Below are 23,972 nucleotides of genomic sequence, written 5' to 3' on the forward strand. Positions count from 1 at the left end.
CAAGACATGAGGGGACATCACCTGAAGACTGCCCTTTCTCCTGGAGGAGCTAAGTCCCTAGAAGCCTGGCTGCCTGGAAAGAGGGAAGGGGTCTGACTGGCCCTGCAGGAGGGCAGACCATCGAGGTGGAGGAGTCCATTGAGTCCCTGGACAGAGGGGCACCCCGACAAATCCATGAGAGCAAATCCAGGAACAACTCATAATGCAGATGGTCTCCTGGTCTCTCAAAAGTAACCTCACGGAAACTACGAAAAGCTTACATGAGCATAAGCACCCAGTCAGGGCTTCAACTCCCTTGGTGAATGTGTTGACCTGATCAGGGATGCAGCTGCTGTGGTGATTGTGCAGGTCAGTGTCGCATTAAGGGTTTTTAAGGCCCAGGGCAAATCTTTTGGGGCCCCTGTTTGAATAATGTTTCATTTTATTACCCATTATGTGGAAACTGAAGCCCACATAATGTGAAAAATATTAAAAGTATATATTTCAGAAACAGGATCACACAAACACTTGATGTTTGTCTTGCGCAGGGCTCCAAACATCCTCAAGATGACAGTGGACAGTGGGAGAGACGGAGATAGAGAAACAGACAGTGGTGAGATAGAGAAAGAGAGTGTAATATAACCTGCTCAGGGGGCCCTTTCAGAGGTGGGGAGCCATGGGTATTGCCATCTTTGCCAATGCCTGAAAACTTCACTGGTACTGGCCCAGTTGGGGATGCAACTGCTGTGGTGATTGCGTCGGCCAGTCAGGCTGCAACAGCCCTGAGGGATCACACTGGCCCGTGTCAGCCTACAGTCCAAGCAGAGCTGTATCCATTTTACCAGCCAGAGTGGGCTAGAGCAGCAGGGCCAGCACCGGTGGGGAAGTGCCAGGACTGCTGATCGACATTATACAAGACTAGCAGCCACGTGAGAAGAGGCTCGAACTGTGCCCGGCACAATTTGGTGACTTCTGAGGTCTGCCGTTGTCTACCCTGGGCCGCCTCCTGCAGGGGGGGACAAAGCCACTGGGTCAGTGCTAGTCAAGCACTTGAGACTCGGAGACTAATTCTTACCCACTTCATCACCAAGAGTAAAAACACCAATATGCATGAACCTACTGTGTATTTGTTGTGCGGGGCACCAGAATCCGCACCTGAGACTCATCGATGCTTCTTTTATAATTGCTGGGGTGACAAGCTTATCAAGGGTCAAGTATGTGGGAGCCAACACAATGGGGAATGTGCAGGTTTGATACCACAAAAAATCGTGACCAGGCTCACTGCCCTCTATTCTGGATTGAATTGTTTAGTATTTAGTACTGCGGTGAGATTCAAAATTACTTTCTTAACAAACAAGCACTGGGCTGGACATTAAAGTTATTGTGTCCTTGTATCTCCCCGAGACACCTTTTACTGCTTTCCACCAATACCCTAAGAGTCTAGTGCAGAAAGAGATGGACCCGGCCTAGTTTGCCGAGCCATAGTAGGACGGATCACAGGTCACAAGTGGCAAACAAACTCAAACATCACAGTTAGAGCCCAGTACCCTCTGTCTGCTCTGTGGCCCCCTGAATGGAGTCTGGCTATCCCCTATTGGAGCTTAGGAACTCACTGACTACTCTGGATCCAATTTGGACTCTAATCAACTCCCATCAGTCAACTGTACCCTCCTCCCTGCCAGCAGCAGGCTGGACCAACAAGGTTGGTGAAGCCAACCCATCTCTGAGTGCCCATTTCCTTCTTATTTAGCAGGTTTTAAACTTGGTTGTGTGTGCCAGCACTGTCCAGTATCAATTCCACACTCAGAATCCTCACATACTTGGCCATTTTCTTTCTCTTCCAGAACACAGTACAAATCTGGAAAACTCTCTAAAATGCAATTCAACTCACTATGTTGTATGAGCTTGTGTTAAGCCAGGAAATTAGAGGGACACTGGACTCTATTGAAGAGAGGGAACCCGGGGCCGTAGCAATCTACATTAAATATACCAAGCCTTCGTAGAAAGGGTTCTCACCTTAGACTTCTTGCCTCTCTGGATGGAGGTGGGTAAGTATCCAAGGGTTATCTCAAAAGAAATGTTTGGCCCAAATGTAGGTAAGAGTACATCTCAGCTATCACAGTTGTAATAAAGTAAGCATGTCCAGCCAGAATTATGTGATAACGCATCATTGTAATAATATCCAATTAATACAAATATGTTGATAGCATAAGCGGTATAGAAAATAGTGAGAATATACAAAGTATAATGCCAGATGTGATTTTAAATTCATACGATGAACCAATAATCTAAAGTGAGAACAGCATTTCCCAATAGAAAACCAGAAATGACCAAGAATGTGAGATTAGGGCTATACAATAAAGAAACCAGGGCTGTGCATTCAATGGTTGTGGTTATTTAATTGTTGCAAAACTCTTACCATTTGCAAAGCTCACAGTACATCTTGATTGGAAGAGACAAAGCACCAGTACAGTTCAAATATGTTAACCAGCTTCCCAAACAGCTAATGTTTGCAAAGTGATACGGACACTGTTGATCAGAATCATCACTCCAAAATGGCATACTTTGTATCTCTTTGGTGTCCGACTAGTGGTTGCAAACCTAGATGTTGGTGCTCACTTAAAGTACACAACTCTAAAGCAAACACAAGAATCCCCCACAGTTTTGAATGAACCTCCAACGAAACAGTACAGTGCCTTTCATTCCATGTGCGTTGACTTTGCGGATGCTAGAGAGGTATAGAGCTACCATCTGAGGAGCACAAAATAGTCGGAAGAGAGCAAGATGGGTCTTTGGATGTGACTAGTTGGCTAGCCAGCTGGGTGCTGTACCACCATGCTCAGCCAAGACAAGGAAGCAAAAAAAACTAAATTGGTTAAAAAAACTTAGTGTTCTGTGCATGCAGTGGCCTCTCACCACTCTTTTATCTACACATGTAGTAGTTGATCTTTTAGAGAATTCACCCACGTTCCTGGTGCAGGGTTTGAGTGTTCAACTGATATTCTTAAACAGCATTGGTTGTAGAGGTCGATTCTTTTGCATCCAGCTTTGGTCTTATTGTGAGGTGCGTAGAAGGGGCTTATGCTCCCATCTGTGTCCTAGGTCCCATTGAGCATGCCGGGGACTTCTACACAGAGTACGTTCAGCAGCAAGGCTGACCAGCTGAACTTCAGCAGGAACAGTAGGCTTAGTCTTAACCGCAAGGAAAATAGTAAATTTGGTCCCCTGCCTGTGTCCAGGACTTTGTTCGGAAATGGGGCAAGCCATTTCCTCAGTGTGGTCATGGAGCTAGTTAGACCCGTCTTTGCTGGGAAAACCACATGCTGCTAAGAGCCTGCTTCAAGAGCCGTGGGTTGGGAAGCCGCAAACAGTTTGGACCCAGTGGAAGGTAAGGAAGGCCCCACAGCACACCCTTTTGCTAACTCCCAACATACAGGCCCCATTGAATCTTTCAGGAAGGTTTGATGCAATATATGGTTCAGACTAGGAAGACAGAGAAATTCAATGCATGCTGGGTGAGCTTGAAACAGCTTTAGTGAAGTGACTGGCCTGTATGGGGCTTTGAGTTTGTGGAAATGTTTGAATAAGTTTGAGTTGGTGGGAGACGATTTGGAAGTTTGTAAATGTTTCAGGAACCTACTGATTCCTTCCTTTGTGTGCTTTGTATGCACGGTGCTAGTGTAAGGTTGTTGCATAATGACAAAGGTATTGCACAAAACACAAATATACACATTTTTCCAATATCAGCAATGCAGACTTCTAAATGCTAGATTCTCTCACCAGCATAGGCTGCAAAGAACAATAGTAATTTTCAGAAAAGTCCCCTTAGTCAAATATACTTCAGTGGTTGAGCAAGTGCAGAGGTTACCCAGAACTCACTCTTCAGCATACATGGTGTAGATCTTCACCAGATTGCTGAGCCGTTTCCATTCATCACCACCTTAGCTCCTTTGCCTTCTCCAACTTCCAGGCAGTGATTTCCTCTTGCAAGGGCATGTCAAAGCCCCTTCTAAACCGCTCCTTCCTCCAAGGGAGGCCCAAAGACAGTCTATAGAACTGCCCAGGTTACTCATCCTGAACCTGGGAAGGTGATTTGGCCATGGGTGCCCTGAACTTAAAGCACAAGAAAGGTTGGCCATGGGTGCCCTGAACTTAAAGCACAAGAAAGGTTCTCCGTCACCACTGATATGTGACCTCAAATTATGGACTGGTTTCAAGCAGTCGCTGCCACATGTTTTGTCCTTCTAGATTAGTCTAGCCAAAGTCTTTAAAAGTTAGAAAAAAAAGAAGTGAAATGGGTTGGAAGCCTGTCAAGGGAGAGCCAAATCAATGGGACAAATGAGGGAGAGTTTGAACCATTTTACCTGTTAAACTGTGGCGGTAACCCTTTTAGGGAACAATGGGGATGCAAAGTGCAGAGTAATTTATCAGAGCTTCAAAGGGACACTTGTGGCCTGATTACGACCTTGGCGAATGGGATAGTCTGTCACAAATGTGACGGCTATCCCGCCCGCCATTTTACAAGTTCCATAGGATATAATGGTGGGTGAGATATCCGCCACGTTTGTGACAGAGTATCCCGTCCGCCAAGGTCGTAATTAGTCCCTGGGTCTCCTGTCCTCCACACCCCAGCATAGGACCAACTACAAAGGATATCTGGAATGTTCTGGAAAAGCACTGCAACTCGTTGCTATTTGAGACTCTCTCCATGTCTATCTAAGGTACCACGTGGGTTCAGGAAATAGAAGTGGACTCCTTTGTAACCACAGCCACGTTTAATGGATGCACTCCAAAAATAACTTTTTTATTGAGAAGTAGCACTTACACACATCTTCCATGTCACACATGGATGAAGTGAAAGTTGCAGGGGACTGGCAGGTCAGTGTAAAAATACAGGGGAAGAATTTAGGTGACTTCGCTGGCAGAAGACAGCTAATAAGGCCTGCCCTGCAAATATAATAATATTGCTGCCATCACTGTCGTTCCTCGGCAGCTAGAGTGTGCATAGATTAATGTGCATGTTAAGTCATGTGAGAATGCCTAATGCTTGAAGGTGACGGACCAACTCAGAAGGGTGCAGATGTGTCTGAAGATCACTTCTGTTACATACCATTGCTTGTTTCTGTGACTGTATTCTGAAAAAATAGAATCTAGCTTGGAGGAGAGAGTTAAAGTTTATGATGTCCTGGCAGCAGTGTCCTGAAAAATGTGGTCTATAAGAGGGCGCTTAATGATGATGGAGATGAATATTATCTCTATACACTGTTTAACGAAGCATTTCAGTGGCAATCAACCGCAGAAAAAAACTTTTATGAGTGAAAAACCCCAGGCCAAGATTACGCCTTTTTGGCTGATAGGACTTTAAAAGATGGTCTCACTTCGTAAGTGGAGATGACCTGGTCAGTGGTCATTTACCCGTATATTTTGGTGGAGGAAATGGGACTGTCGCTGATTGTACTAGAGATATGGATGTTATAGATTATTTTTAGGCACATATTAGATAGTACCTTGTTTTTTTGTAGTGCTTCATAACTGCTTTTCTACCACTTCTAAGCGCTGTAAATAACATGTGTTGCTATTACTCAGTTTAACGGCACTCAGATTACTAATTTAGGGTGATGAAAGGCTAAATTGGCCTTGCTGGGATTCAGATGTATGACCTGAAAATCCCAGAATGTTCCAGCTGCAAGTGTTCAATGCTTTGAACCATCTTTCTGGCTCTGGCATTGAATTGATTTGACTAAGAATTAAGTTGTCTTCTTAATGAATAATCACTGCTTTGTTGTTGATTAGGACATTTTTTTTAATTTGAGAGTACAATAGGAGACATCCTAAAAAGTCACGGCGTGCCAGAGAAGTTGTTGCTATCCTTATTTAAGAGATGCTCCAAGATGGACATCTTACTTTGATACCCAATACAGACCTAAAAAAATGAAGATATGTGGCAAAGAATGGACTTGGGAAAGGAACATTGGAGCTTGGAAAACTTATAGACAAATACAAGCAGTCGCTAAAAGTAATCATGGAACAGCAAAAAGAAGGGCCACCAAACTGAAGCAATTGCCTGGTGGCCAAGGGTGCCGGCTGGAGGTCGATGTGTAAAGCCCAGAGGAGGAATGGTTTTCATTCTTGGACCTTTTGATGGGTCGGCATCCATTTGGTAAATGCCACACAGGGGTAAGCAACAGTATTTATAAACAAAGACTTTGAGGTGAAGTAATCATACCTACAATCAGCAACATAAACCTGGCATGCCCCCCAGCCCAGCGGGGCCTCAACTGCAGTCAGGCCCTGCAGAGACCTACTACTTTCAAGCCTGAAGTGAAAATAATACTGACAATCTATGGGGTTCCAAACACCTTGGGGTGGTGTGGGGGGAGGGACATCGGTCAGTTACCTTTCTAATTCACATGAGGGAACGCAAACACTGCCCTTGGTGTTACTGTTGAATTTTTTAGATTGTGATGTGTTCTCTATATTCTTCAGTAAAAACATATTTAAACAAATGTGAAACACAGTTACTTCTAGTAATGTAGATTGATATAGCGCTTATTGCCTTTGATGAGGAGTTGAAGCACTTTGCGGACAGGTCGCATCCTACTTTGTGGAGCCTAGAGTTAGTTTGTAGTGCTAGTTGGAAGTGTTGCAGTTAGTTGTATATTATGCAACGTTATTAGAAATGGTTTTCTGATTAGTTTCATACAGTACACAGTGTAATGCTGGGCGTGCAACTGTTTCCTTGCGCAGTAGTTAAAATGGCAAGCAAATGTGTTAAGCTGCCCTCTGTCTCCGAATTTAAGGGTGTGTTTCTCTTATCAGTCCACATCAGTGGCGACTTCTAAATTCTAATTTACAAAATACAAATCATTTAACATTTCGATTTCCTGTTCAGTACTAGTAGCGTTCACTTGCGTATGCTATGTGTACATAGTAATTTCCAATTATTTTGTTACGTTGTCTGAAAAACACCTAACATGATTTGTGGGAACCGCCCAGCCCCGTGCAGGGAGGATACTGCACCCCCGGCAGTTTAATGGTACAGTCTCTCAGTGAGTGGGAGGGAGGCTCCCAGCAGAAAGCGAGCAGGCCGTGTTTATGTTCTCACACGCAGAGCAAGGCAGCGCATTCCGGCTCGGGCAGCCAAGCTTGATAGCCAAATCACGTTTACGATGTTACTTAGCTTAAGGAACAAAAATGTTTCATTAAAACTTAAATAAACAACCAAGGTCTTGCACAGACAGACTAACATATTGCAGCTGTCTGCACAGACGTTCCAACCAGTGCTTGAAATGGAAGAAAAGAAGTGCAGAGTACCTGCTTATTTCTGAGAAGTGCCGGTACTCTCCAATTAAAAGTATTGCGTTTTTCAAAAGAAGTGCAGGTTCTCTCCCTCTTAAAATAAAAAAGTGCCGGTACTCCGTACGGGACAGTATCGGCCCATTTAGAGCACTGGACTTCCAGCGCTTCCCAAAGAGCGGGAGGAAAATGGCCTCCGCGCGTCACCTGCCCGAGAATAACGGTGAATCCAAAGACTCCTGGAAGTTAAAGAACAAGAAACATCTGGAAAGAGTTTCAGAGGCAGAGAAAGCTGAGCTTGGTGTGGGCTACAACTGGACTGCGCTTAAAATCCATATAGATGTGAGAGCTCTCATCAACCCGTCCCTGCTTCCTTCCCGAAGGGGCAGTGCTTTAGATGGCAAGTACTGTCCGGTACTGAGTACTAGCACTTCTTTAATTTGGAAGTGAGAGTATCTGCCCCTCTCAGCACTGCTGCAATACACCTAATGGGAGAGTACCCGCACTTCTCAAGAGCAAACAGATACTCAGAAGGGAGAGTACCGGCACTTCGACGTTTCCATTTAAGCACTGCGAAGGGGGACAGATTACAGACGGTGATATCCTTAGTGGTTACTGAATTTGACATCAGCAGAGAAGCTGGTTTACAAGAGACATACATCACGTTTGCTTCCACCGAGTTTAAGATCAGCCATTTGTTATTAAGTTGGCAGCGTGATTCACTTCCTAGGGACTGACCCTTTCTCTAAGCACTATCCTGGGCAGATTGCTCTGTTGAGGAGGCTGAAGAGCAACTGACCCTCCGCCATCAACACTGGTCCCTTTCTTTGATCGTCTCTTCCATGTAGTGCACGTCTCAGGAAGCACGCGCGAGATAGCAGATCATAGTCGGCCAGAACAGATCCACCATATCTAGTGGGATCTTCTGATTTTACCTTAAATGGAATTGCCAGCAAGAAAACGCTGAATAATACTTCTCAAGTACTCTAGATGCCAACAAAACAACACTTAATAAAAGACTGTTCCTAGTCCCATAATGCCGGCATCAGGAATGATCCTAGTATTACCCTTTTTATCAGAATCGATGTAGTTGGAGCTTTTGCTGTGCTCATGATCTCCAACACTGTAGTAAAATCACCATCCCAATAAAAAGTCATTTTTCATTAGTTTCCTTATAAGGTAAACCAACATTGTTCACTCATTTTGGGCGGTGCTCTGCAAAACCAAAAAACGACCTTAACTAGCCTGTATTTGTAGTCTATGGAGGTTCTTTTATTACTTTCAGAATATTTTCTCCAGGGTCACGCTGCTTGTGCTTTTACACATCACAAGTATGTAACTTCACATCTGACTATTCTCCTACAGTCATTCTTCATGGTTTCTGTCTTCTCAGCACTTCAGTGAATCTACCATTCTCCCTTTCAGTACATCCCCTAGCAGTATGCCATGTTGAAACCATAAAACTATTCATCCCTTTAAATATCTTTCATCAGCCTATAAAAGGCCACTTTGTGGGCACTACCCTAATCGGCACCGTACAATAGCTGTATGCACCTAGGGGATTGACAAATGATAGAGCACGAGTAAATACTTGCAAGTTTGATTGATGACATGCAGATGACATATCTTGCTACACATGTGCCTTTATTCACCACACTCCCCATATCAAGCTGATAAAATTGATTGTGGACATCTACATATTAACAAATGTAATTCCCCAACTTAGAAGGCTGAAACCACTGAGGTGAGCCATTCAGAAGATTAAATTTTTAGGTCGAGCCTTGCAGTGCGCATGTGCTGCTCTCTCAACATGTTGCAATCTACTGTGTGGGCTTTAACCACACCCATCTCATGCCCATTACTTTCATTCATTTGTTCCCTGGCCTGCCTTTCAAAATTCCTTTGAGGTTGTTTTGTTACTGCCTCAGAGACAGACCCTGCTACATGGATTATTGCACGATTGGCCATGTACTGTAGTGTGGCGCACTACTTTTTTCTTTTGCCTCTCCGCTTTAAGCTCAGTGGCTGTATGTTATTTCTTCTTCTTCCTTGTTTTTGGGCATGATGCTATTTCTTTGTGGTGTCTGCGCCCAAAGGCTGCAAGCTGGAGGGGGGGGGGGGTTCTTTTTTATTTATTTATTTTTTGAAGTTTCATATAGCACAAACTCGATTGGAGGAGCGCTTTACATGAGTATCACTTACGTACAAGCTTAGCGATGGAAAAATATACAAACTGGCACATTTTAAACATAAAAAACACCGAAATCCTGAATGTGGCTCTCCCAGCACAGTCGAATAGCCGATACCACAATATTCACTGCACTCAGGAAACTTGCCCCATAATGCTTTGCGGGGCATTTCTTTTACAAAATATTTTTTGCCCATAACTCAGATTGTGGTGGTCCTATGAAAATGGGACCACCACCAAAACATTCAGCACAACACGTCCTTTCAGTCTAGGTCATCGCTAGCTGGCGGGGGCAAAATATTAACCTCTCCCACCATTCAATCTCTATTTAAACTTTCTCATGGCTGGAACGTTTCTTTTACAGCTGCAAGTAGTTTGTGTTTTCAAGGGACTTGTTTGTAATATTATTGCGGTAGGCCTGAAAATGTGTAATGCGCTACGTGCTCTAGGGGCTAAATATATGGTTACACTGCATTACATTTTGCCATTCTGTTTTGGTTATGTCCTCTAGGGTCTGACTATATGGTTAGATGACCATGTTTCTTCCAAATGTCATTTTCGTTGTAGTGTTCTCTAGGGGCTGTTAAGATCATTACAGTCAAGATACTACAGTATTCGCTGCTTTGCGATGCATTCCTTTTACAAACATTTTTGCCCATAACTCACTGCATGTGGTCTAAGGCAATGGGACCACCTAAGGTGCTCTTTCTATCTAGATCAATTCTGGGTCCTCACACTAGGTTGGAAGGGGACCACAAAATAATAACCCTCCCACCATTCAGTGTCTTTTTAAGTTCTTTCATGGCTGGAACTTTTGTTTTACAGCTAGGAGTTGTTTGTGTTTTAAGATCCTTGTGTGTAATATTATTCTAGTAGGCCTACTAGCCTTGAACATGTGTACTGCACTAAGCCCTCTCGGGACAAAATATTTGGTTACACTGCAATATATTCTGCCATTCTGTTTTCATGTAGTTATGCTTTCTAGGGGCTAGCTATATGGTTACATGACCATGTTCCTTCCAAATGCTATTTTTATTGTGGTGCCCTCTAGGGGCTGTTCTGAGCAGTACAGTCTAATGCAAAGTGTATGAAGGAATGCACAAACACAAGGTTTATTTCTGACAAAAGTTTTTATTGGGTTCACATGATGATTGTATATGTTTTATTGATCTCTCATTATTGCAATTATGAGCATCATTCATGCCAAAGTAACATCCTTATTACACTACGACCATTTGAACACTGTTGATATGTTTGGGTGACCCTTCTAGGGGGTCACCAGTGGTTCCACAATGTCAGCTATGGTATGTTTCCTCTGCCAATGTAATGTACTACATGGCTAAATATAAGGTCCCAAAGGTGAGACCTATTTGGCTATGTCAATGCTTGTTTAAATCATCTTGTGTGTAAAGTGCTTCAACAATCCCAATTTTTCACTGAATACTTTGGGATATTTATTTGGCATGGGCAAAACTTCATTTATGCTGGTGTAATCTTGTGTAATTTTAGGCTTTGCATGCTGATTGTTATATGAAATGCCTGTGATTACACCACATTGTATAATTGAGACTTCCTATAGGTAAAAATCCTATTATGAGAGCGCTGGAAGAACGGGAACAAATCTAACACAAAGATCTGTGCTTAGCACCAGGTGCAGCACTCTTTTTTGTTTTTATTGTTAGTATATTGCTTCACAAAAAACAATCTCACAAATCCCCAAAATCCAGGATTATGGTGCAACACAGCATATACATCCTCAATCATTCCTTGCACTCTTGCAAATAATTTATGGTGTTCCAACACCACATTAGCACCAGGAGTAAAATGTCCCTCTAGCACTGCCAAGGACATTTCATGTATATTTGAAGGTGACCCTTTCATCTTCCAAAATCTTATTATTTGTAAATCTTCTTACACTCTTCTGTCCTTCATCCTAATATTTTGTAACTAAAAACTTGTTTTCTCAGAGGCACATCCGGCTCCTCACCAATTACATACACATCTTAACATGCCATTGGTTCCTCAGGTGTCATAAGACACAAAGGTGGTTTGGACATCATTTGCCACCTAAAAGATAAACATTTCAATTTGTTTAGAAACTGCTGGTGTTGTAGATGTTGCTTCACAAGCTAGGTCACTCATTGTCCTGCGGTTGCATTCTATTTAGCATTAACAGCCACACGATACACTGGTCCTTTTTTGTATGTACTCGCGGCTTCACAATGTGCTCATACCTACAGACATTCCTAAATTGCAACAATGACCAATGATGGTCATGTCTTTTAGGTACACGATGTAGTACAATCTGCTTCCCCATAAGTACGTCAAATGGGCCTCTTACTGTACTGCTCTGCGATTCTTTTTCTGGTAAATTTGACTGCTGCCCCCGTACTGCACTGTAACATGGATCAATTTAAAAGACAGTTCTACTGTTGATGTGCCAATTCACTAAGGGGAAAGAGAGCCACAGAGTTGTCCTGTTGTGCTGCATAGTCACATTGTTGCGATGTCATGACTCCATGTCACACCATCATGCTCTTATGTTCCAATGTCTCTACAAGCCGCAACACAGATTAGCAAGTGTGCCGTAATCAGAAAAATCAGGTTTACGCTCTGATTGGTCTTTCTCCACGCAATGCATCTTTCAAATCATTACCTGATTGCTATATCTGCTTTAAGGTTAAAATAAAACTTCCAAAAATGAAACCCACATTTGTTCCACTGAGAATCAGAACGTTTGCTACATCAACAATCTAAGAGGAAGTTTTACTTGGAGCAAGCTGATGCCGAAATCCTGATGGCGCAATAAGCTGTATTACTCCAGTGGCGGTCATCGTAATGAGGTGTCGCATTTGCAGCCGCTCACTGACAATCTAAAGTTTACTTGTATAAGAGTCAAAATTTTAAAAAAATGGGCCTTGATTAAGAGTGAGCCAGATTTAGGTGCACGGACATTGCTGTTGGTCAGGGGTCGAAGAGGTGTCTTAGGTAGGGGTAACCCATACATACTCCACCCCATTGCTCCTTCATCTTTCTGAAGAGCAAGGTGCTGGAACACTGGGCCATTGGTAATCAGGTACAGTGGTGTCTTCTGATACTGCTCTGTCCCACTCATAATCAAGGCCGCAGGTGGTCATTTTGTTGTGTTTTTTTATTTTTTACCAGTTCTTGATAAATGAACCCCAATGTAGTCTAACCTTAGTTTAAAATAACAGGTGAAGCGTACAGGTCTTTAGTGTATATTTACCAGAAAAAAAAACTCTTGTGGTCCGAAACAAGGTTTATACGCACAAAAAGTACTTGAGATATAGCGCAATTGTTATACATGTGTTGCCAAGTACTAATGTGTTTTGTTCATTTGTGTATTCACAGATCTGGGTTTGAGTGTTGCTTACATACCGGGGATACTCTATGATGTCACAAACTCCTGAGGTGCCCTTGTGCAGCAATCATCATCGACTTTTCGGGGGTAATGTATACTTTACTATCTCTAAAGTATTTCAGACACTTCTCTGCATCTCTTGTCTCGAGTACTTCTTATGTACATTCCATGTCAGAAATAATTATCAGTTAGCATGTGTTTTACATTAAGTACCCACACTGAGTGTGTACATACATTTATTTCTTTAAACACGCCAAAACGTTTGGCCTGCAGTCTTTTGTAAATTTCGCAAAAGGTTAACATCGTTTGACACCTGGTAAAATGACTTATGCACACAAGTAAAGAAATTGTGTGTAATATTAATTACAAATCCGCAGAAAATGTTGTTGTACACGGCACAAGTTCAAATTACATTTTCTTTTAAGAAATTTAACAATTTTGTGTTTTTGCATATGAATATATGTTAATAAATCTGTAACGCAGTTGGCTTCTCGGTTTCCCTGACGAAAAAGTGTAGCAAATTTGTTTTGCAGGAGGGTAACTTATTCATTAATAAACAGGCACAAAGTGATGTTTGGCTCAAACTAAGCCCAGTCATTCTTGTTTGGAAAAAACAGTGGGGGATGAATTTCTCTCACAATTGAAGAACATAATTTTGTCATTATCTCTTATGAGAGGGTCCAATGAATATTAGTTATGTATTAGTGCATGCCTATAACATGTTTAAGATACATAACTGAGAAATAACCGAACTATTGCTGGAGATCATTGAGCTCAGGGTGAGAAAATGATGGATTTGCTGTGATTATTGCTAATATTTTTGCTTCTTGTTTATCTGTTGTAATATTTTTAAAGTTCCTTGCCTCGTTGGTACCAATCTCAACAGGTTCCAAAGCGAAGTCAAATAGCAAGGATAACCTCTAGTTCTTTCACTGAGCCCCGAATGGTCTAAATGTGATCCACTGTTGATTACTTGAACAGTGGAAGTCCACGAAACACTCCTGTGTTCTTTGTTGGACGTATGGGGAACATATCTTTCCTCTGGGGAAGTCCCTTCTCTTATGTCAACCGTTGGGGAGGAGCTTCCTTCCTATTCCTGCTCTGGATACTGTACCATTCGCCTACTGCACAAAGAGAATATCAATTGGATTAAACCATGGCACAGGCTGCACACAGGCAGTGTCCAGCATCAGTTAAAATGGTCCAAAGGGTTAAAGTAATAAATAGTTTCTAACCCCAAAAGCGTGGAAGAAATAATAAATATCTGTGAGGCGACTCTATTTTGCGTACTTGCAAAAGTTCTTTGCGACTCAGGCAAAGAATTAGCAAAAAGCATGTCACGCCGATCATCATCCATTAGTCATGGCCTCACACCATTGGCAGCCACCATCCTACAAATCTGAGCATCCCTTCTACTTGAAAATGAGCCAGCCTCCGAGCCAGGGGTGTCTTTAATAACATATTGCTGCTACTATTGGTGCAGCCATCTTGTAGAAGGCACCCTAGAAGTGGTATTCACTAACTTCATACGAGCAGCAGTTTCTCTACATTACATTTACAGTTACATCTCCATCTGTATTTGCAGAAAGTGTCTCAGAAAGTGTCTCAAGGCTTCTGTGATATGCGGTGCCTTGCAAGTATATAAAGTAATATAAATAAACATTGTTTTAAACAGGAGAGTATTGTGAGTACCTTATAATGCTTTGTGTGGCCGCCCCAGCAATGCATTTTTGGGGCAGTCAGCAAATATGACGTCGCCATCTGCGCTACTGGAGTCCGTGCTACTGTGCTATCTACTTTGTTATGTGCGCCCATCTCATGGTGCATTGAGAAGTGTTCTGCTGCTGGCCAGGTGTGCTATTCAGGGGGTCCTGCAAGAATTAATTGCCCTTGTTTTAGAGTTGTTTTTCAAAGCACCTTATTTTGGACATTCTTTCCTCTGCACTCTGTAAAAGCCCAAAGGTGGTCACTTTGACATTATTGCATGGAGCAAACACGGACAAGTGTATGTATGTCTGTGGTATCAGTATAGCATAAACCCCGCAGAAAGGTGGCAATGCTCAGAAACAGGGCAAGTGGCAAAGATATAGCCAATGAATGATTCAAGGGTGTAGCTGGGTTCTGAGGGCGAAAGCATTGTAGAATTGTTGTAGAATTCTTTAGATGATGTATCTCTTTCCTAAATTGGAACACACTTGAGGAAACCCTGATGGATACAACATTTTTCCAGAGCATGGGTGCATAGCTGGGGAAGGCATTTTGCCTTGTATTTTTCTCCTTCATTTTCAATTGAATGGTCTCCAGGCGGCAGATGTGCTGACGGCCACTTGAGGTGGTGAGCTTCTCACACTTATCGGTGGGTGTACCAGTTGTGATGTCTTCCCAGATGGTGCAAACCAGCAAGGGGAGCCAGTGGAGTTCCATCGGGGGGTTGGGGTGTAGGTAATATTTCTTCAAGCCATTTACAAGTTGGGCTATAGAGTGTTGACTGCCCTGCTGGGGGCCTGTGCAGATTCTCGGAAGCCATGGAGCAGTGTTGCCACCATTCAGATGCGAAATGTAATGTTTTGTCTCCATAGCCATTGTGCATCAATTTTGAAAAAAAGGTCAAAGCAGTTCTCGCACAAACCACATTGTATATGTGTTACCAGGGCCACATTTTGGACAGGTAATTGTGCAGCTCATATAGTACCAACAGTATTTCAGTGCATCTCACACCAATCTGGAGGACTTTACTTATAGCCTCCTCGATTGACCCTAGCAGGCAAAACATATTGTACATCAGATTCCACTTTGTCAATATGGAGAGAGCTTCTGCCTTTGCTAATCTGTTTTTTAGTGTATTTTTACTGCATTACACTGCTCATAGACAATGTATACAACACTGTATGAACATATAATGCTCTATCAATTGGATGACTTATGCAAAACAGCAGACATGCACTGTGTTATCATGGCCCATAGCAGCAATCACATTTCAGTTGTCAAGTGCTTCAAAGTAATGTTGTGTTGTCATGGCAATGGGCGCTGTAGCACTGCTTATGTTTTATGGAAGCGACAGTCAATATCCTGAATACATAAATTTGCTTTTGGTGAAGAGTGCACCTTCTGAAACCCTTGTCTCAGGAACTCCTGCTGGTTCACAATAGACGACAAGGTGACACTGTATGTAGTTTGAGTTTTAAACACTGGTCTAGATTTTATTGATAAGCAGAACTTCCTTTTCTGCTAATCTTCTAGGGCAGTGGTTCTTAACCTGTGGTCCGGGGAAGCTTACTCAGGGGGTCTGCAACAGCATGGAAAATTAAATAATATTAACAGACTAATAAAGAGTCTATGAATAAAGAAAAAAAATGCTCATTTTAAGTGCATTAAACAGAATATAGTAAGGACAATGAGTCGCTTTAATTGAAAGTAGAAACATTCCAGCCTTCTTATTAAATATTGATTTTTTAAATTAGTTTGTGAATGAAATGAGATATTTAATCGTTTGCGGATTTGTTTGATGAATGCTTATTTCTGTCTTTTTTCTGTATTGTGTTTTCAGATTCAAATCATAAAAAATGCTTATACCGCGATCCTTGTCTCCCAGTAATGATACAGTGTGGGTCCTCGGATTCCAATAATGATTCAGTGGGGGTCCCCAGGTTCCAGTAAAAATTAAGTGGGGGTCCTCAGAAGTTAGAAGGTTTAGAACCACTGTTCCAGAGTCCACCATGCCTCAATAATTGTAGATTTCTGGTCCACCCGTTTGAGCACCTGCAATTAGGAGAACCCCACAGGAGGTCAGAAGTCACAGCTAGCTCCTAAAGCTTTGATTTACAAGAAAGGATTATGGCAATAGGATATACAGCCACCATCTTCCACGGTCCTGTATGATGTTTCTTGGTTCATGTTTCTTGCAATATTTTCATCCTTGCTTGAGTGTCTTAGTAGGTACGGACTGCATTACCATGGTGTTGATCTGCTGTCTAATAAAGCTTGCAGTGCTAGCCAAAGACGCTCCACTGCTGAAGATCTCATTTTTTCCTCTGATGCCTCAAAACATGATAAGGCACATGCTGATGCCACTATGTTGTTCTGTGGCAGCCAAGTTTGAATGAGTGGTTGTTTCGAACATATATGGAGAAACCTCATTTGAGGTAAAGAATATGGGGTACCAATGTAGAGAATATGTGGTACCAATGCAGCCCAGACTTGCTTACACTTTTTTGTGGCACACAGAGCATTGTTTCTAGCTCATTTTGCAAAAAATAAATTCTGTAAGTTCCACACTCTGATGTGGACTCAAATGCACTCTTCTCTTTTGGGCAGAAACAAGATTATCACATTCTTTTTCACCAGGTTGCAAAGGTTTCACTGCGCTTCTTTACATGGTGAGTGGTGATTGGGGTAGTGTTGAGTTGATATTAACAAACAATGACTTGTTGCAGTTCCAATGTTATGCTTATGTAGGAGTACTGGAGTTGCTGGAGGTCTTTTACCACTGGCAGCTGATGCCATTCAAAATTAGTTGGGTGGGTGGGGGGCACCCGCGAGGGCAGCTTGCAGGGGGGGGGGGGGGGGTTTAAGAATAATAAAAAAATAAAACTTACCTGGTGCTGCCGGCTGCTTCACGCTCCTCTTACTGGTCCCAGCAGCTTCAAAAACTCCCTGTGCAACACCTGCGCGGCTCCCATGCTATTACCAAGCATCCAAGCGTGAGAGCAGCGCAGGGATTGGCTTGATGGGACAGGTTTACTGCTCACTCAGGCACAGGGAGTCTGTGCTGTTTCTCCAACCCAGCTGTCAAATTAAGCTGGGTTGGTGAAACCTAAGTGCACATGTCTGTTTGGCCAGCCAAAGACAGCCAGATAAACTGACATGAGCACTTAAGTGTACTGCACTCCTTCTCCTCCTCTCATGGCCCCGCCCCACCTCTCCCTGCACTCGCTGGCTCAGCCAGCAGCTGAAAAATAAAATGATAATAAAATATTGTTTTATTTTTCAGTTGCTAGCTCTGAGCCAGTGGGGTGTCGCTCCTCTGCTATTGGGGAGCCACTGCTGTCTTTTACCTGCTTTTTCTAGTACTGTGGTCGGTGCTGTCACTAACATTCATTGTTCCACTCTTTGCTAAGTGCCTTTAGTCTTAAAACCAGTTGCGTCTCGCTGCGCTTTAAAGGGGTGGGGCGGTGCGAGGAGGCGGGGTAACAAAAACATTTAATAAAGAAAAAAAATAAAAAATAAAAACGTACCTTTATTCCTCTTCCTCTCGTCACTCCAGGCACAGGTTCCCAGCCTGCCCTACAGCCAATCCTGATGCTGCTCAGAGCAACAGTAGGATTGGCTAGGAGCACCCAGCCAAGGTATTCCCAGGCTGACTGGAAGCCTTTGCCTGCTCTCTCCCGCCCGGCATTGCAGTGCCGGGCTGGAGAGAGCAAAGTGCGCATGTGTGTTTGGCCGGCCCGAGATGGCCGGCCAAATGCACACTGAGGGGAGTGCACAGTGCACTCCCCTCGTCATCCCCAATGCCCCTCCCCTTTAACAAAGAAAGGAAAATAAACTTAGTTTATTATCCTTTCGATTGTTAAAGGATTTGTAGAGGCTACTGCTGGCGGGGTGGGGGGTGACGCTCCTCCTCCATAGCGGAGGAGCCGCTGTTGCTTAAAACTGTGCTTGTTGGTGTCTGAGGCACTGATTCATTCTCCTCTTTTACACTATATGACAATACTCAGAATTATACGTCTCATCTCATCTACCTTTGGCCAGTGTCACACGCCCTGACAGATCTGCAAATGTTCACCCGTCAGATTCACTTCTTCACCTGCATGGGTTACCTTGATGCTGTGTTCTACAGTGTATCACTGCAATACTGAGGCTCTGATATCAAACAGAGCACTCTGGTCATTCTGCCAACTGGCATTTTTACCGCCCGAGATAAGAGTGGCATGCGGAGGCCTTGGTCTCAAAGGAATGCTACTTTAAAAACATGATGTTGTTTGTTAAGTGTTTCAAACGAACAAAGGAATAAGCATCTCAGAAAAATCTGTACAAAGTCATTAAAATAAAAAGTTTTTATCAAACTCCAGAGTGTTTTAAACAAAGGGCTTCAAAAAATAAATAAAAATATTTTTGTGTTTCAAAAAAAAAAAAAAGCAGGAATCTCCCTCTAAAGAGAGTGGTAGCATGCAGGAGACCACATCTGCTGGTCCTTTACCCTATCTATCCTCAATAATGTATGCTGGTGCCACATAATCTGCAAAACGGACAATACCAGTCACTAGAGGCCTAACAAAGGCCCTTGGGGCCCCCTGGGAGCTCCAGCTGATCCCTCCTCTCCACCCCGCCTGAACTCCAGGGGGCCCCCTCAGCACAGTACACTGTTCACGGGTGGCAGGCCCCTGACTGGGTCCAGTGGGTGCCCTGCAGGTACTTTGCAGGGGGGTGAGCACTTTAAGTTTTGCTATGCCACTGCCAGTCGCCTTATTTGACCTTAACACAAAGAAAAAGTGTGAAACTGTTTTTCTGAACTTGTGCCAAACTGTGGTGCCTTTTAGGCACCTGGGCTTCCAGCTGGTGGGCGTATGTTTCACAGGGCTTCTGTGCCATTGACCTCAATAGGGACCCCGTGGGGAGCTGGATGCAGTCCAGTCTTTCCGCAGGATCTCTCGGGCGGAAGAGGATGGCCCGATTTAGGATAGGCTGAGGGCAGGGGAGGGTGTTAGGGGGTAGTACTTAAGGGGGTGGGACGATCGGCCCCTTCGTTGCCTGCGGGCACGCTGCGAGAAGGTTGGCCACCCACCCGCCCTACAAGGAAGTAGATGTGAAGGATGTGGTTGGAGGCAGTTTGTCAAGGATGAGGGGGGGGGTTATGCCAGTTGTAGGGCAGGTCGCTTGGTGCGGGCAGTATATGGGGGAGGGTGGAGAGTCAGATGCAGGCTTGTCCACCCTTCCAGGGGGGAAAAAGAAACAGGTGAAGGATGACAGACTTGGGGGAGGCCCGAGTCAGGCAGGGGATATGAAAGAAAAGGGGATGTGTGGGAGTGAAAGGGTAAAATTGGGGGAGCAAAGGATACGTGGTGAGTTGAAGAGAGGATGTAAGAAGGGGATTTACAAGTTTTAAGATAAAGTTAACATTCAAGTTCCGTTTATATGTTGTGTATTATGATTAAGCAAGCCTGTCCTAATAAATGGCCTTTTACACTACAACAAAGGGTGTCAGAGTCTATGTCCCGAATATGGTTAGCCACCACAAGCAGTGTTTCATTCATCGGAACAGAGGATGTGCGATAAACGAGGGAATGGAGCTTCTCACCATGCAGTACTATGCGCAATGGAAGCATCGCCACAGCATACAGCTATGGCCGCATTATATAGACCAGTCAGTGCGACACCGTCCCAACCCCAAATGTTTCTGCAGAATCCAGCAAGGTCTGTCTCTTGACTGACTCGAATGTCAGGATGCATACGCACTCTTAAAACATCCCCCTAAATGGAGGGCTCTGGTTGTTCTTAGTTGAATACCTCTTCTAGAAAAAAAATATATGTTTGTGTTCCTTCATATAACCCCATCCCACCATTTATGGCAAATGGAGTACTGATTTGTGGCCGAATCGCATATATATATATATATATATATATATATATATGCATTATTTTTTTAGATAAGTAATTACCATCATAATTTTCATCCTACAATCTGAGATGATTTGTGATCTTCTTGGAATTCACAAATATACATAGACCGTATGCATGATAATGGAAAAAAATCGATTTTCAAGTACATGTCTATCCATAAACCACCAGATTATATGCTGGTGAAACATTTTACAGATTGTTGCTCAGGGTTAAGGTGTTACGGTGTTTCCTCCACAGAAATTATTTTCTCTGATCGAGCATATTAGCATTCTTATGCTACTTAAGGCCACATATACGAATGTTAGGTTTTGCGATTCGCAAATTGCAAGTTATAGTGACTCACAAATAGCAAGTCGCAAAAAATGACACTGTTTGCGATTCCCAATTGGGTCGCAAATGACCTAATTCATAAATATTCAGGAGGTAGGTCGCAATATGCAACCCCATTGGGAATGGCCGCCCTCACAGGGATGGTAGCTTCCTGGGGGACAGCAGACCACCATGTCTGTGACTGCTTTTAAATAAAGCAGTTTTATTTTTAAATGCAGCCCGTTTTCCTTAGAGGAAAACGGGATGCATTTAAAAAACAACAAGCATTTGCAATGCAACGGGTCTCGCATCTGCTCGAGTTAGAGCTATTAGTGTTGTAAAGAAAAAGAAAATGCAGCGTTATCGCGCTACGTGGAAAATAAACAGATAAAGTAGTCCGGACACCAGGCTGAAAACAGCAAGCCTTGTATGTTTTTAGTAGTTTACCGGTGCTGTGTAGGTGGGCTAAACACCCGAAAAAGGCATGACGTATGCATGCCTTTCACAAATGAAAGCAAGCGGATTTTAAAAGGCAAGCCCACGAACCAATGTAAGTGACTGACGTGACATGGGTGTGGTTTGAATCCCAAAGAGAGATTACAGAATGGGACAGAGCGCTTTGCGCTCGCCCATAAAAATGAAAAGTTTTATTTTTATTTTTTCAGAGCAGGCAGTGGTCCGTCAGACCACTGCCTGCTCTGAAATTATATTTTCGCTACCATTCACAAAGGTGAATGGGTTAGCACCAGTTTGACACTGCTGGTAACTGCAATTGTTTTGTGACCGCATTCATGGTCACAAAACAATCCTACATCGCACTGCGACTCGCAATTAGGAAGGGAACGCCTCTTCCTAATTGCGACTCGCAAACCTATTTTGTGATTCGGTAAATAGACTACTGAATCGCAAAATAGGGTCTGTACATACCAAAATGTTTTTTTCCTGTCACAAACGGCCCAATCCTGTGAATCAGGCCATTTGCGACTAGAAATATAGTACGTACATCTGGCCCTTAGTGTAGGCATGCAAGCTGCATATTAGAAACCTTTGCAAACTTTTGTAAATACCCCCAAGCAGTGCTATAAATGGAAATATGAAAGTGCAGATACTCACTGTTTCAGATTACCTGTTTGCTGCTGAGAATGCTGACTCTCTGCCATTAAAAGCATGCCACCCCGGCTGAGTAGTGCGGGTACTCTCCATTTTAAAGTAAAGTAGTAATGGTACTCAGCACTGTTGCCAAGTTATTGTTTTGTGGGAGTTAACTAACTTCCAAAAGGCAACTTCCCTGCCCCTGCTGTAACTATCCCAAAATCAGGCCGCTGATGGAGCCCTGTGCGACAGTCTGTTTTGGTGCCCCCACCCCATGACACCCTCCTCGGATTCCCTCACTACAACCCGGCAAAAGTGCCTCTCCTTTTTCCATAGCCCCCTTTCACATGTACATTAATGTGTTTTAAAACACGTTTAAAGGCTGGCTTTACCAAGCCACTCAGCTATTCACATAAAATATAGTTCTGTTCTTTGCAGCAGGCATATGAACCCTCTATGCTACTTTATGGCAAGTCAAAGCTGCCAAAACTCCCATCTCTCTCCCTAGCAGGAACATTAATCAGAAACGGTATCTTGACATTATAATTGATTCCGAAAGCTGGACGCACAAGGAACTTTTCAGCAGGTGCTTTAAAATAGGAAGTTTTGTAAGTTATTGCTAAACACAGTGCCCTCCTGAGGTCAGCGCCCCACCCCCAATCCAAGTCAGCACCCGGTGCGGCTGCACTGCTCACACCGCCCTAAGGCCGACCCATCCCAAAATGATCAGAAGACATGCCTACTATATCTCCATAATGCAAGTACATACTAGACAACATGCAAGGTGCCTATCTAAGATTTTACCTACGGTGGCAGTTCAGCTTTCAGTGACTTTTGTTAGAAATGAGAGGCATGCTTTGTGATTGTTGAGATCAGATGAGTCACTGCAAGGTTGCATATAGTGAAGTGGTTACATTGCCGATGATCTTATTTTTAGCATCCTCCATATATATTGCAGGTTGGTGTTGACAACATAAGCCACTGTTGGGTAAGGTTTTGGAACACTTTCATGACCATGGGGGTCATGAAAGGCCTAGAACCACACAGGCCTAACACCTTCTAGGTGATGCAAACCATCACAATCGGGATTCTTGAGGCGCAGGGTTAGTGAACTATGTATGTTCAGAGATGGAAACCCCTTTTTGGGCAAATTGGTATGCAAACAACTCACAAAATAGTATTAACAAGTTTTGCATCCCGGTGATGGGGAGGGCAGAACGTTGGGTGCATATTTAACTGTTTGAAATGGTCTTTGGTCAGTTGTTTGAAGTCTTGATTTATGGTTTAAAGTACGTCTTTCTTGCTAGATTACTGTTATTTCGTATAAGCTCAGTAAGTATATAATAAGAGGTGGTAAACAGCATCTTACCTCTGAGGGATGAGTGGATTTGTGGAGAAAACATTCTAACGTGACTGTCAAAGCACCCGGTCTTAGGTTGGCGTATCATTGTGGTGATTGTCTTTTTTTTTGTCTTTTGGTCAACAGGGCCTGAAGGTGATCCAAACAGTATACCAGGATCAGGGCTTGGTCATGGAGGGTGTCGGGCTTGATGATGTGCCCAGTGCATTTGTCCACTAATCGCTTTTTTTCTGTTAGACATGGCAGATGATGTTGACTATTAATGATTTTGAATTGTGGTTGTTTTCACTGCTGTTAGGCAGATGTTGAGAAGATACACATGAGGATTTAATTTGAGGAATCAGTTAAATTGATTCTCCACAGTCTAAGTGAGTGATTGGAAAGCCTGATGCTAAGAAAAAATAGATAACATTTTGGGAGATGGGGCTGAACCATGTTTCTCATAGGATGGGGAGGAGCGAGGTTTGTGCTTTTAGATAATATGTTCTATTGCTCATCAGGAATTCTGGAGGATGCGCAGCACAGCTGGTGTGCGAGTTGTATCCTTTTGGTGTATAACTGAATTTGGTAAGATTGTTTGGACTAATGTGATAGTGGGGAGTTTTTTAACTTGTTTATATTTATGCTCGCTGGGTGTTTTTGGGAAGGTACATAGAAGAAGAGACCGATAATTCAGGGGGGAGTGAAAGAAATGTTTTGATTTCAACCCAGGTTCTCTCTAGTTCACGAAGTTTTTGGGGAAGCTGATG

At 43.2% G+C, this 23,972-nt stretch overlaps 1 protein-coding gene across 1 annotated transcript in view; it reads left to right on the plus strand.

Moving 5' to 3' along the window:
- The window catches only part of DTNA (dystrobrevin alpha), an 892,688-nt gene that overhangs the window by 239,212 nt on the left and 629,504 nt on the right, over positions 1-23,972 (plus strand). Inside the window, exon 2 of the mRNA XM_069220106.1 lies at positions 12,836-12,932. The gene's annotated coding sequence lies outside the window, so the exon portion shown is untranslated. The remainder of the gene's footprint in view (positions 1-12,835; positions 12,933-23,972) is intronic.

Source organism: Pleurodeles waltl, chromosome 2_2, assembly GCF_031143425.1.
Source record: "Pleurodeles waltl isolate 20211129_DDA chromosome 2_2, aPleWal1.hap1.20221129, whole genome shotgun sequence".
NCBI lineage: Eukaryota > Metazoa > Chordata > Amphibia > Caudata > Salamandridae > Pleurodeles > Pleurodeles waltl.